Raw genomic sequence first — 16101 nt, 5'->3', positions numbered from 1 at the left:
CTCTAGACTTTCAATCGCCATGTTAGGGAGGAATGGACTTTGGTGGAACTCAATGAGCACAGTGGTGATGGAATCAGAGCTGTCTACAACATGCACCAGCTGGACACTACACACCATCTTTCCTGCCTGATTGTTGTGATGGTCCAGGGTCACAGACTAAATGAATTCAACAGACTCTTACAGGGAAGCTCCATAGACTTAAGGAATGACAGCAGTGGGTACATCAATCAAAAGATAGGAAAGGTGATGGGCAGCATAGGACCTGGCATGACAAAAATAGGATAAGACATGGATCCTCACCTGTTTTTTGCTGGGATGGAGTTATTTTTTGTCTTAATAGATGGTACAGTGTGATTTGGATTCAGTAGGAGAATAATGTTGGTAACACATTGATATTTCAGCTTTTGCTAAGTAGTTCTTGCTCTAAATCAAAGACTTTTCAGTTTCCCATGCTCGGCCACATGAGCAGGTGCACAAGAAACTGGGAGGGGACACAGCCAGAACAGCTGATGCTAACAGGACAAAGGGATTTTCCATCACAGAGTGTCCTGTTCAGTGTATAAACTGAGGGGAGCCGAGCAGGTGTCACCAGTCACTGCTGAGGGACATGCTGGGCATCAACCAGCAGGTGGTGTGCAGTTGCATTGGGCATCACTTGTTTTTCTTCAGTTGCATTCTTTCTTCTCTCTCCTATTTATTACTGTTGTTGCTTTTGTTGTTTTCATTGTTGTTGTTGTTGCGACTATTATTTTTGTCGTTATCTTTACTTCATTTCAATTATCAAACAGTTCTTATCTCAAGTCTTGCCTCTTTTTTCCAATTCTTATTATCATCCCACCATAGGGAGGGGTGTGAGTAAACACCTTCTTGGTACTGAGTTGCCTGCTCGGGTTAACCCACTACAACTGTTTGACACAGGTTGCACCTGCTCAGCTGAAGTTATCACAGGAAGATCCTATGCATGCTGCAGATGTGGTGCTGGTTCATCAGTGAACCAGTGAACTACCGTAGGCAGACAGAGCCAGAAGCTTGCAGAAAACGCACTTGGAAAATGGGTACCTTTGATTGTAACAAAGGCAAAATGAAACAGAACATTCAGAGTATTCTGAAATATTGTAAGCAGATAAATTATATGCATATTCGTCCCTCCAGAATTAGTAAGAAAATTTGTGGTGTAAACTCTGACTTCTAGAAATATTAATAGAAAAAAACCCGGGAAATAAGAATATCTGGGGGAAAAAAAAGGCAAATAATCCAGGAATCTAACAATTAGTACTAGTAATCCATAAAAATGCATATAGAACCATCCACTCAGTCATTACTGAAGTATAAACATCTATCTCTAGAACATGCCATAGTATTTAAAAAAAATAAAACCATCAATCAAAACCATCCAGAGAACTTCAAATGCTAAATGAGGTTCCTTTCAGGTGGTGTGGAGGATAAATTCCTCACCACTGCTATGTGGGTGACAGGATATATGGCATGAGCAGTTGCATGGAATTCCTTAACAATTTTTTTCAACAGTAACACAAAAAAAGTCAATCTAATAACTTCTTTGGATCTCATTTCCATGCCCCAGTTCTGCAAAATGCATAATCATTGTATAAATCCAACCCATATACTAAGACTCAACTTTAATCTGTGCAAAAGCCACCCTAGGAAAGACAGACCAAAAGCTGTGCTGAAGCTGTTCTGAGCAGAAGGAGGTGCTCAGTCAGTGGTGGTAATTCTATTTTCACCCTTTGTTTCTCCTGCCTCTTACTGCCCTAACGATGCTGTGCGTGGTTCATAGCCTCTGAGGTTCAGAGGACACCTCTTTTTGAAAACATTCTGTGCCCAAGGCTTTCAGATGCTATTGCTAGAGGATGTGTGAAAATGCTATTCATGCAAATATCTAGCTTTGTGCTCCCTGAAGCTTTCTCTCACAGCTGGCCTCTGGGGGGAGCAGAGGGGCCCGAATATGATAATAGTTGATAGAAGTATTGTGACAACTATAAAAACAGGACTAATTTTACCTGGAAGATGATTTCTTCCACAGCTTTAAAGCATTTCAGAGAACACTACCATTTGTCCTCCAGTGGCTTTGGGAATATTTTATTCTCCATTTCCTAATATTATCCTGGATCTCATCCAGATGAAGAAATATCTTTCCTTAGTAAAGACATGGGCACATGCATTTGCACCTATACTGCTTGGTTTACAGCCAGTTAGACTGGCTGCATACATAGGAAAAATGACGAAAATTACATAATCTAAGTAAGATAACATGCAGAAATCCAGCATCAACATTGTTTTTCATTGAAGAGACATAGCACACCAGACTCCGTTATTGTCAAGAAAAGAAAAATACCTGTGAGCTTTCTCCAGTGTATCCAATGTGTTGCATTGCATTTTGTGCCACTAAAACAACAATGACAACAAACAAGCATGCTTGTCAAGCACTTGTTAATGCTTGTTGAAATCACTGCTGTATGCCTCATTCCATGTTAGAAAAGTATGGATAACTCACTAAAAAGTTTTCCAACAGTAGCATTGAAATGGGAGAAAGAATGTGGTAAATTGCAAATCTGAGATTTTGGATTATGACTGAGTGCAATCATAGATGTGGCAAACCCCTGGATCTGTTCACCATTACCTGGCAAAGTAATTTCTATGATGCTAGATTTCTAATTGCAGGGTATCTGAATGCTGTACAGAGGTAACAAATTTAATCATTCTTTGCAGAGCTCTGAGGGGTGGCAGTTGTGTATCACTTTTTAGAGCAGTTACCTAAAGATCCATTGCATCTGATGACACACTCATCAGATTCCTCATTCTTTGCTCTTCTTGAGTGAAAAACCCCAAAGAGATACAGATTTCTGGTTAAATTTAGTGCTGAGATACTTCCCCATTTGTTTTCATTAAAAGTTCCCTGATCCTTTTCTCACATACTTTGAGAAAGCAAGCTCAGTGGAAATGTTGGTGAACCCACACTGATCACTAATGAGCTGGAGCTGACCTCTCCATTTCAGGGAGATGAATTTTATCTTGTATTTATTCAATTATGACCCAGATCCTTAGAAAAAAAATTAGGGTCTTCTACATAAATAAATGAAGGCAGTAAAACTTTTAAGTATATTTCATAAGTCCTTGGATGAAGTTTTTTTTTTACACCCCTTGTATCAGGATTCCCACTGAAATCTGAAACTCAAGGCTTAGAAATACAAGGTCAGTATTCTAACAAGAAAAAAAAAAGGAGATAATTATTGTGTACAATTGAAGGAAAACAATCTTGAATGGGTAAAGGTGATGCCTGGCCTTATAACAGATCCAGTTTTCACTGCTTATGTAGACCTGCCAGTGTGATCCAAAACACTCCTGTAAGATCATCAGATGGAAGACTTCTACCTAGTTTGGATTAATTTTATCTGACTGAAGAAAACCAAAGTTTATGAGAACTTCTGTCAAAGCTCTGCTTCTTACTGGTATCAGTGTCCTGGTTTCCGTGTGGCTGAAGCAGCCCTAATTACAAACCATACTAGTTAGGTAACCCTGCACTGCCACCAACCCCATCACCCCCATTACCTGGGATGCTTACACGGTCTACCTCAGTCCAGAATATGGTATCAGGTATGTGTCCTGAACGGCTTTGACAAAACTGACAGCTCACCAAACAGGCGAGAAGGCCGTGTGACAAGGACTTGGCACGAAAACCCACCCTGGAGAGACAGACACACCCTGGAGAGGCAGACACAGCCCGCGCTGCGAGGAGCAGCGATGCAGTTAACAGAGCAGCGATGCAGTTTCATGCTCCCTCTTGATGGCAGCACGAAAGCACTTTGCTATCAAGGGCGCTATCACTGCAAAATGACAACAAATTGGGAGCGGTGTCCCCTGCACTGACAGCGTGATTTCCCTCTGGAAGGGACAATTTTCCATGGGTTGTTTACTCCTGGTAAAACAGTTAAGTGATATCCATGTCACTTGCAGACAGGCCTAGATGAAGTGGTCTTTCCCTATACAAGCATGTAGTAGCTAGGCAGATCCATATACCCTTTCTCCCTCACAACAGGGCCTGAAAGCATTAGTTAGCTAGAAGCCCTCTTTCCCTTTTTCTGCTGCTATCTCTTCAGTTCCAGCAGTGCAATGGGGTTTGATGAAATTACAGTAATGTAAATTTGACAAGGTGTTCCTATGTTTATTGGGATGCAGAAGATTTTATGAGTTTTCCAGAGTTGTGAGGCATTTAATAGGGCAGGCATCACTCCCAGGAGAAGGTATTTTTAGTTCTGCAGAATAATGCAGTACCTCCACTAGTCTGATTTATACCATTCTTTAGCCATCTGAGCTGTCATGTTTTTCTCTTGCACTATTGCTAACTGCATGAAAGGTGCTGCTGTACCTTGGACATTGCATTTGTCCAAGGTACAGCAGCATATGCACTTCTCCTTGGCATCTATCTCTGGCTTATTTTTTTATATCTGTTTGTTGTCATTCAGAGCCCTTTCACATTTAAATGCATGTAGCCATCAGGAGCTAATCACCAAAACTTGCCTGGAGTGCCATTCTAAAGATGGAAATTGTTGGATGGGATACCCTTCCAAACAGGTTATTGGCCACATTGCCATGAGGAAAATCTCACAAGGAAAAACTCTTCTTTGACTATTCTGCATGACTTTCCCTTTAATGTAAATTTTAGCTGTCATTTTCAAACTTTTTTGCACCTTTTCCTGTAACATTCCATCTTGACATCTTCCTTCAAGCACCAAATCTTGTGAAGCTCTCACAACATCTGAACTTCTCTGTTACATCATTGAAGTACCTACTTTTAAAAAGCCGTTCTTAATGAAACCTTAATTTTCCACATCTTCTGTATATACGACTGTAACTATTCTTTTACATACTGTAGTTTTCTAGGTGGATTCTAGAGTCTGGGTTTTTAAGCTAATATTATGCTAGAACCTTCCTGGATTCACAAAAGTCTCTGCTAAACAGGGAGACCTTGTAACAATCCTCCCTTAAACCCCTTCTCTTACCTAGCACTTTCATATGTGTATTTTTTTATTCAGACTACCTTCCCAATTTTAAAACTCATTATTAGAGTTTTTTGTTAAAGATTCATCTATTTTGATAGAAAATCTTAATCTGGATACATTTTTATTATTGCAAATAACATTTTCACTGATTTTTTTCCCCCCATGATGCTTACAATAATTTAAACTGGAAAAAAAATATTCTAGCAGAAAATGAACTGCAAGTAACAGATTTTTGATGAAAGAGGAAAGGATCTATGGCTTCATGAAAATTTCTTTGTGAAAACAGAGTGTAAAAATGAAGACAGTTGTTTTCCCATAAAGAAAGGCAACTTTCACCATCTCAGCTAAATCACAGTCTTCAGTTTGGAACATATTCTCCATTCTATGTTTTTAAAATCAATTCACAGCATCATAAATCTTCCCTAATGAAATGACAAGCCCTCCAATATTTCAGACAGTCACATGACCAAATTCCACTTAAATTAATCACAGCTCAAAGCCAATCAAATACAGCATTTTTATTTTCTTTCCGCATTGATTACACTGTGGGACTCAGGAGCTATGCCTGCATACTCGACAATTTACTCAAAACCACAAAATTTCAAAAAGATTTTTCCAACTTCAGGTACTGTTGAAATTGAAACAACTGTTCTAAGTATTTCTGGTATGCTTGAAGTTATCTGGAATGCTACTGTAGAGTTTCCAGAAGATTTTCTGTCTGAAATTGACTTACTTTATGTAATAACAAAGATCTAATTGTAATTACAATATTGTGACCCATTTTAGTTCTGCAAAGGATCTTTAGAAGAACCTGCCCACATTGCAATGGGTAGCATTAGGTTACAAGGACCACAGGGTAAAATGCTCAACAAAGCAGCTCCAGGACTAGGAAGTATTTTTTCCTGGCACAGCAGGTGCTGTCACTATTTCCTTCGCGGCAAAACTGGGACTGTGAGGTGGGTGATGGAGTCAGCATTTACACTGGAACTTCAGGGGTTCCTTTTAGGATCCAGGCCCTGATCCTTCAGCACATCTAGGGCTGGAATCACAGCTTTGGAAGACCCAGCTAGCTCTGTAGTATCCCAAAGCAGCTGGGCAGTGGCCCAGGCCAAAGAGGGATGCTGCTTGTTGGGCTCTCAGTGTGCTCCTGTGAAAATGCTGCCTTCACGGGCCTGGTGGCAGTTCCCAGAAGAGGATGGAGAGTGGAGAGAGAACCCACAGAGGCAGGGCTAAGGCCTGAGCTTCAGGGCACTGCCTGGCTGAGCTCCCTCCCCTCACCTGTGCCCGCCTGAGCCTCCTTCCTCAGGGGTGCCCAGGGTTGCGGAGCATTCCCTGGCACGGGAGGAGGCACGTGCAGGCTGCCTGAGTGGAAACGCCTTAATCGATGAAGAGATGTCAGGGCCTGACCGAGGCAGGTGAGCCAGCTCACAGAAGGGTCACAAACAGCTGCTGGCTGTACCTCAGCAACGAGCAACAGAGCCCAGGGAGAGAAAATCTGCCACTTTGTCTGCAAGCTGGCAGCCGCTCCAAGGCACACCTCTGCCGAAAGCCTGGCCAGCTGCACAGTGAGTTTCCACAGAGCAGATACAAAACCTGTAACCCACTTCTCACTGCTACAGCTGCTGGCAATCATGAGGATTATTGACCTGCTGTGGCCTGTTAGAGAGCCAGATCCCATCCCTGCTGTAGTCTTTGCATCTTTCGAAAAATGGCTTGGGATAGAAGGCTCTTGGGCAAGCAGACCTCTGATGAAGACAAGCCTAGGCCCTTTAGGAAGCAGAGGAATAAATCTTCATGGCTGGGACAGCAACCTAGTGGGTTGCTGCCCTATTCCCTGGGCTTGGGGAGCAAAGCACAGTGGAGAGTGGCCAGCAGTGCCAATTGTCAGCTGCGTGGAGCCATGGAAGGAGGTTTCAATGCCTCCTCCTTTGCTATGGGGAAAGGGAAAGTTTAGTGCGAGGGTCAGCCTGGAATGGCAGAGGACAGGGCTTTCCCTAACATTGCAGGGGTGAAATGGAGGGAGATGGGATTCTGATTGCAGCTGGGTGACACTGGACTCACAGACGAGCATGGTGAGTGGGTCTGGTTGGGATGGAGTCAACTGTCCTGGTAGCAACCATTATAGAGCTGTTCTCTGTACTTACAGCTACAATGGTGTTGATAGCACACCAATGTTTTGGTCATGCTGAACAGGGCTCACACAGCATCAAGACTGTTTATTCATACTCCATCCAATGGCCAGTAGGCTGGAGGTTGGCAAGAGTTTGGGAGCACACATAGTCAGGACAAAACAAAGAGGGTATTTCATAATCAAAGGGGATATTTTATACCATGTGATGTTGTACTTGGCAAAAAAAAGAAGTTAAGGGAGGGATTTGTTATTAAGGCGTTTGTCTTCCAAAGTAATCACTACACATACTGAGGCCCTGCTTCCCAGGACACCACCTGAAGATGAAAACGAGAGAATAAATATTTTTGTTTTCTTTGCTTCCACACACAGCCTTTGGTTTTCTTCACTGAACTGCCTTTATCTCGACCCATGAATTTTTTCATCTTATTTTCTCCCCTGTTCTGTTGAGTAATAGAATTGCTCATGGCACTTGGCATCCAGCCAAGGTCAACCCCCCACATCCTTTTTGGCAGCCAGCATGTGAATTGAGCCAATGGGAGCTCGGAATTGAGCATGCCATATCTATAGCAGTCATCAATCGGCAGGTTTCTGTTTCTTTGAAGCTGGCTGGCTGCACTGAATACCTCTTCATTCTGTTGAGCTCTGGAGCATGTTAATGCAGTGCACTTAACTATGCTGGGGAAGTTGTCTTGCAGACAGAATGAGAGAATACAGCTCCTCTTTGTTGAGACTTACGTTGGTGGTTTTACTGTATAGACTTCCATAGATTTTGTTCACCCTTACGTGAGTTGTTTAATACTACTAATTGATATTTTTGGGTTTGTGGCAAAAACACCCTATTCTGGACAGTCCTGGAGGCCTCATGTATCCTTGGCATAGACTACCTGAGGGCAGTGAACTTCAAGGGCTCAAAAGGGCACCAATGAGCTTTCAGTGTAGCCATCATGAATATAGAGAAGGTTAAACAGCTGACTAGCTTGTCTGGCCTCTCAGAACATTTCTCTGTTGTGGCCTTACTGTGGGTGGATGAATGGCAGGCTGATTGCTACCGTGACAGTGCACCAGCAGTGATACTGCAGTAACTGAGATTCCCTGGCTCCCACCTGCAGGCTGATTCACCCACTGGAGACCCAAAGAATGATCAGTTTATTTTAAATATCTCATATGGCCCATGCAGAAGTCTGGTGGAAATTAAGAGGGACTATTGTGTTCTGAATGAAGATGTTATGTTGCTGCTGAGTGCTGCTATACTTGATACGCCGGAGTCCTATGCCAACTGGAGTCCAGGACAGAGAAGTGGTATGCTACAACAGATATTATCAATGTTTTTTTCTCAATTCCTTTGGCAGCAGAAGCATGTGACAGGGTGTCAGTACACCTAGAATGAACTACACCAGGCTGGAAGCACAATCCTACCATTTGTCATGGACTGATCAGAGCTGACAGTCACCAGAATGATCCCCCTGAACACTTACCATACACCAATGACATCAACAGGTGGGATAAAAAAGCCTGCTGGGTGGGCAGCAGGGTTTATAGGAGTGGGAGTCTATAATTTGATTTCTAAGGAATTAAGTAGTAGAGTCTTTAGAGTATGGCAAAGAGGTGAAGTCTGGGTTCTTTTGGTGTTGAGAGAACAATTGGGACTAGCAGTTAGAGCAAAGCAGGGCTAGTGAGCAGCAGGGCACCCGGGCTCCCTGGAAAATAGCAGGATCTAACCCTCCATTTCCCAGCCTCACCTCTTAGAAGACACATCTTCTGCCAGTTGCGCCTGCGCTGAGATTTGATGGGTATGTCTGCTTCCTTGGTACTGCAGGTGGTTCTGCAGCAATATCCCATTCCTTAGATGAACCTGGAGCCTCAAACAGCCCTGCTGAAGTCTGCCTCACGAGGGAGCTGTGTTCCCAAGAAAAGAGAGCGTGAGTTGATTTCCCTCTGTACATCAGTCCTAGAGACCCAAAATGGGATCGAAGGAAGAAATCTCTCTTTCCTTTTCCCGTACTGCCTATCGAAGGAGTGCATCTCTACACAGCCCCAGTTGTGTCCCATAGAGACACAGCAGCAGGGAACAGGAGGATTTAAGGCTGTGAGGGATGGGATAGGGGCATGTGAGACTACAGAAATTAGGATCACTGCCTGCCTGTGGGAGGGATCCACTTCTGGAAGAGTTTCTTTACGCTCTGTCTCTATATTGAAGAGGGCCCCACCTCAGGCCAAGCTGGGTATGTTCAGTCCTCACAAGGCTGGAGGACCTTCCCTGTAATCCAGTAGTGCCTTGGCCACCAAGACTTGGAGAGTGTTGGCAGTTCGGGGCAGAGAGAAAACATAGCCCTATCCCCTTCTGCCCTTTCAGAGTCCTGGGGATTGCACTGTCTGACTGGCTGCATCAAGACCAAATATGCTGGGAGTGGCCACAAAATTTCATTTTGCCTCATAATTTTTATAATTTTCCAAGACTCAAACCAAAATGTTTGACAGAATTCCAAAAATAAAAGGTTTTCAGACACAAAAGATTTCAGCTTTTCAAGTAGGTAGGCAAAAGGAGGAGGAATGAGAGATTAAGATGAAGAAAGGAAAGAAGAAATGCATACAGAGATACAAACATAAAAAGCAAAATGGGCACAAGCAGGCCATACACATTTTCCATTTTCATTGTTACTGTTGTTCAAATAACCAAAATTCTAGGATTCAGTAAAAAGAAAATTTAATATGTAGAAAAATCACGATATGATGAACTTTAAATTAGGATTAGCATAGATTTTAAAAAATTAAGAAATCTTGATAGTCCCCACTATAATTGATCTGGATTTGGTTAGCATGTCATTTCTTTGAAAGCAGGAAAATTTTGTTTTGCTCATGAACCAGCCTGCTTCTGCAGACACTGGGTGGCCACAGCTGTAAATGGAAGATGTAAAAACTGAAGGAAGGGTGTACATGCAAGCACTCAGCAGCTCAATGTGTAAAAAACAAAGCAATTCAGCAGCTTTGGCCATCCCAGAATATTATCTCTTGCTGTCAAGCTCCATTTTCACGTGACCTCTATAGAAACAAAACCTACAGGTGGAGCAAGATGCAGTGTTATTTTTTGTTTGTCTCTCTGTTTGTTTTTCTGGCATGATTCTGAACAAGCAAGTCAGTCTCAGTCCAGCAGTAACACAGCAGGTGCATAGGAATGTAGAAAGCCTGAAGCTAAGCCTGAAAACCATGGTGATATGTCAGGATTAGGGTCAGAATCAACGAGATACAAGGCAATGTATTACAGAAGCAAAGATAATACAGAGGTAGGGGTCAGTAGCAAAATCTGAGCTTAAATGAAGCTTCCAAGTGAAAGAGGAGCATGGTCTCACCTTTAGTTTTCTTCACAAGGGCTCCTATTAGCGACAGAGCAGACACTGGACTCTGCAACTCAAACTCTTTCATTCAGATAATTCTCAGTACCCTGAAATCAGAATTATTCAGGCAGTCACATGGTGACAGTACAAAAGACAAGTAAGGGAAGGGACAGTTTAATTTGTTTAACGGAGGTGAAGAACAGCCTTAACAGCAGTAAAATTGGTGCAGCTAATGGCTGGAGGATGTCTGGGCTGTGGTAATCATGAAACGATAGAATTAAGGAATGTGGTTAGAACTACCAGCTTGGACTTCTGTCAGGAAGCCTTTGGCCTAGTTGACAGAGTCCCTTGGAAGGCACTTCAAAGAAGGTATTGAGATGCTGGGGTGAGTCCAGAGAAGGACAGTGAAGCTGGATAAAAATCTAGTGGATAAGTCCTAGTAGGAGAGGCTGAGGGACCTAGGGTTGTTTAGTCTGGAGAAAAGGAGGCTCAGGGGTGACCTTACTGCTCTAAAAATGTCCTGGGGTGACGTTATGATGCTTGTATCCCCATTCATCTGTTCTGTGCCTTTTAAGACTGTCTTTAAGACTGAAGAGTGAAAGTTTTGTTTGGGTTTCTCTTATCAGGGACACAGAGACGGGCAGTACCTAGGGCTGTTTTCGCTTTTTCTTTGGGCTTTTCTGCTTTGCTTTCTTTTGCTTCTGCTTGCTTTTGCTTCTGCTTATTAGCTAGTTCTAGCTAAACAGTCCACATTCCTTCCTGGACTGTTTCTCCTCTCCTGTTTCTGTGGCCATCTCGAGCCTGCTCTGGACTGGGACCCGGGAACACCGAAGGTTCGGCTGCAGCAGCTGCCCCAGCGCCGGAGGGACTGAGAACAGAGCAACCACCCCCGAAAGAGACTTTCTGATTTTGTCATCTTTCTCAGAGCGGTGTCACCAGGTATTGTTCATTTTGTGTGCTGGGGGGTGCTGTGCCTGAAATAAACAGGTTCTTTCCACCTCTCTCCAAGGATTTTTTCCCGAACCGGTGGGGGGGAGGGGCCGTGTAGGTTTTGCTTTCTGGAGGGGCCCTCCTTTGCAGATTCTCTACCAAATTTGCCCTAAACCAGGACAAAATCCCAGAGAAAGTTGTAGCTAGTTGGGGCTTGGCCCCTTCTTCTAGGAAATTAGTTACAGGATGAGAGGAGAGCCTCAAGCTGTGCCAGGGGAGGTTCAGACTGGATATTAGGAGGAATTTCTTGATGGAAAGGGTTGTTAAAGGGCAGCCTTTCTTGATGGAAAGGGAGGCAGTGAAGTCACCACCCTTGCAGGTGTTCATGAAAGGACTGGACACAGGACATGGTGCAATGGTCTAATTGACGAGGTGGTGATCAGTCAAAGATTGGTCTCAATGGTCCAGAGGTCTTTCCCAGCCTAAAGGACTCTGTGATTCTTGAAGGACAAAGGAATCTAGGAAGGCTAGCAATTTTTGAAGAAAAAACTCTTAGAGCTGCAGAAGTACCGTCCCTGAATGCCAAAAGACATGTGGTGGAGATGGGGGTGGGGCAGGGTGAGGGCGAAGAAAACCAGTCTGGACAAGAGTTTTGGCTATAATTAGTAAAGAAAAGAGTTTATGACCTTTGGGAAAAGTGGGTCTCCACTCAGAAAGACTACCAAGTTCCAAATTTGCATGGAGAGAAAGTTTAAAGGGCCAAAGCTCAACTAGGACTTAATTTGGCTACCACAGTAAAAGACAAAATGTTTCTATCAATACATCTGGTGATCTGGAAGGCATAGATGGGAAACAGAATGATGGCTTAATAATCCAAGAGGAAAAAATTAACAATCAAACATGGCTTAGACACACACAAGCCTATAAGGCCAAATGGGCTCCTCCCAAGGGTACTGAGGGAGCTGGTGGAAGAGCTCATTGAGTAATTTTTAATCATTTAGTAGCAGTCCTGGCTAACCAGGAAGGTCCCAGGAGACTGGCAGGTGGGCAATGTGATGTCCTTCTACAAGGGCTGAAGGAGGATCTGTATGGAGCTGGGGCACTATAGATCTGTCAGCCTGGGGAAGGTCATGGAACAGACCACACTGAGGGCCATCACACAGCACATACCAGACAACCAGGGATCAGGCCCAGCCAGCAAGGATCTAGGGAAGGCCGGTGCTACTTGACCAACCTGACCTGTGAGAGGGTGACCCACTTAATAGATGAGGGAAAGGATTTGGATGTAGTCTATCTTGACTCGACCAAAGCCTTTGCCATTTTCTCCCACAGCATTCTCCCAGAGAAACTGGCTGTTCATGACTTGGATGGGTGCACTGTTTATTGGGTAACAAAGTGTCTGGATGGCCACATCCAGAGAGTGGTGGTGAATGGAGCTACATCCATCCAGTCACAAGTGCTTTCTCCAGGGGTCAGTACTGGAGCCAGTTTGGGTTTGGATGAGGGAACTGAGCGTACCATCAGTCATTTTTCCAGGCTGTGTGGGAGTGTCAACCAGCTGGAGGGCAGGAAGGCTCTGCAGAGGGATCTGGAAAGGCTGGATTGATGGGCTGAGGCCAATGGTGTCAGATTCAATAAGGCCAAGTCTCAGGTCCTGCCCTGGGGTCACAACAACTGGAAAGTTGCCCAGCAAAGGACCTGGGGGTGATATGGCCAACACATCTGGCTGAACACAAAGAAGCAGTGTGCCCGGGTGGCTAAGAAGGCCAATGGCATCATAATAGTGTGGCCAGCAGGACCAGGGCAGTGACTGTCCCCTTGTACTTGGCACTGGTGAGGCCACACCTTCAGTGCTCTGTACAGTTCTGGGGCCCTCACTTCAAAAAGAATATTGAGATGCTGGGGTGTGTCCAGAGAAAGGCAATGGAACTGCTGGTGAAGGGTGTGGAGCACAAGTCCTGTGAAGAGCAGCTGATGGGACTGGATGTGTTAAGCCTATAGAAAAGGACACTCAGGGAAATTTCAACTCTGCAACTACTGGGAAGGAGGCTTTAGTGACGTGGGGGTGAGCCTTTTCTCCCAACAAATGAGGGGATGAGAAGAAACAGCCTCAAGTTGCACCAGTGGTGGTTTAGACTGCATTAATATGGAAATAATTCACTACTGAAAGGGCTATGAGTCACAGACCAGGCTGCTTAGGGAAGTGGTTCATTCCACTGTCTGGAAATATTTAAAAGATGCGGCATTTAAGGACATAATTTAGGGGTGGATTTGGAAGTGTCAGGTTAAATGTTGGACTCGATGACCTAAATTATTCTACATAGATATGTTTATATGGAGATAAAAAATAATCTTAATGTGTAGAAAAAACAGATGGATGACAAGATTTTATAGGCTGCCCTCTCTATGAATTGATCTAATTACTGGAGGTAAATAAAAGGATGATTTCAGAGGAAAGTTTACTACATTAACACTGAAAGGAGATTATGAACAAACAATAAAAATCAAAGACATTGCTTACATGACCCTTATTTTCACTGAAATAGAACTGGTAATATTCAGGTTGAAACCATGATCCATCCTGGTCATACAAAGTTACTAATTGGAATCCTTTTATTATAATAATTTATCACAATTATATCACATAACTTTATATTTGAAAATAATTAGCAATAGTTAATTAATAAGAAATAGAGAGTTCAGGGCTGTTTTTTGCAATACAAGTTAAAATGAAAGTGCAGAGTCTAAATGAAGTCAGATTCAAAAACATTTTATACATGGATATCTGTGATGACAACCATGAGAAACATGACCTTCCTGTTCCACAGGGCAGTCCAGAAGAGAGGTAAGTTTGATCAGTGTAGTCCTTGTCCTACGTGGTAAACCACACAATCTGGGAGAGAAATCAGGAGGGTCAGTGTAGCAGTTCCAGCCTTACCGTGTGCAGTCTCTAAGGATGTAGGGTCCCTAGTATTTCTCCCAAGGTATTCCTGAATTCTCCCCTTTTCCTCCCCAGTGTTTTGTTCGAGATCTCTTCTGAATCTCTCTGGATTCTCATCAAGTTGTAGTCTCTCCTCATAATCTCTTTGTCTGGGTTACCTCCTGTAGGTACCTTCTGTATCTCTCTTGAGACAGCGGACAATACCCATTACAGACTGCTAGTAAATGCCTGGTTCCAGTATTCAAATTCTCTCAGTATCTCACACATGGCTCCTGCCACACTGCAATTCAGTCTGCCCTTGCTGAAAGTATCTCCACACTTTCTCCATGACACTTTTACAACTTTCACAGCAGTTAACAAGCTGTTTACTTGTAAAGGGTTACCTTATCCTTCTCTACTCTTTCATAGCTAAATTTCAGCCAGGCCCCGCCCATACTGCCTGACACAATCTAGCCATTATTCTATAAACAATCCTGTAACTCTTCCCATGTATTAATTTCATACAATCATCATGTTTCAGTCATCCCCATGACTTATGCAACTCAGCAGATTTCCAGCCATCCTCTTGATATTTCTCCCGTGGTTAGAACCATTGTTTCTTGGAGGCAGACTTGGGGAATGGGTTAATACAATCAATTTGCCAATAAGCTTCACCAAGCTTGTGTTTTGGAATTGTTAGCAGCAACAAATGCAATTCGGGGACCCTGAAAGCAAAGGCAATGTTTGGTCTAATCTTATCACTGAACTAAACACAAGGCTCAGATCACTGAAGTCACCACATTATCTCTAGATTGTGCATACCTAGTTCGCAGAAGAAGCTCAAGGCTCACGATGGGAAATCACATGCTGCAGAAAATTGGATTGTACATGGTCATCCCTTGCAACATATGAACATTTTTTTTCAGCAAGACTTCTATTTGCTTCATTTCAGATCAACAACTTGGTTCAGCTGCTACAATTTCCTTCCTTTCTTTCTTCTTGCCTTCTTATTTGGGCCTCCAAATATAAGTAATACAAGAAAGCAATATGCAGCATTTTATGTGGGATCATTGCTAATCATTAAAAAAGAAAAAAAATGTATGAAAATCAGTTGAATCTCCTTTCTATTTCCTTTACCCCTTGCTCATATCAGGACTACAAACAGCTCTGCTCCAAATCTGTTTTGTTTTACCCTCTCTGCAGGGAGAGAGTATAGTGTGTGGGGTGAGGTCTTTAATCTGTTATTTAAAATTCTGTTAAGACCTTGTTTGTTTTGCTCAGGCACCACTTGAGGTACCACCCAAGGACAGCACGAACAACTTGCAGCAGCAGAGGGCCAAGTCCACCAGAGTACAGCTTAGTTGTGTAGCAGTGTCGAAATGGAATCAGAGCCTGGATAAAACATACTATTTGTGGACTCCACCAACATTGCCACATGATGTTTGTGTTGCCATCTTGAGCCACGGCATCAAGATAAAGTGCAAAACCCAACGGGATGCTGAGGAGAAGCACACAAATGTGTCATCCTCCAAGCAGTAAGCATTTTCCTCAGAACATAGAGGAATACTTACTTCAGGTCAGGTTCTTTGAGAAACCGAAAATGTCTGTTTTGTACCTTTGAACTTAATTCAGCCCTGTGCTTTGCATTCTGTCTCTGAAGACTTAATTTCAAAATAAGACAATAATCTGTAATCAAGTAGAGAAACCATGGTGATGACTGTACTTCCACAAACCTAAATGATTTTCCAATTATGGAAGGAGCTGTGAAAT

Source organism: Ammospiza caudacuta, chromosome Z (genome assembly GCF_027887145.1).
Source record: "Ammospiza caudacuta isolate bAmmCau1 chromosome Z, bAmmCau1.pri, whole genome shotgun sequence".
Taxonomy (NCBI): Eukaryota; Metazoa; Chordata; class Aves; order Passeriformes; family Passerellidae; genus Ammospiza; species Ammospiza caudacuta.
This window is presented reverse-complemented; position numbering follows the sequence as displayed.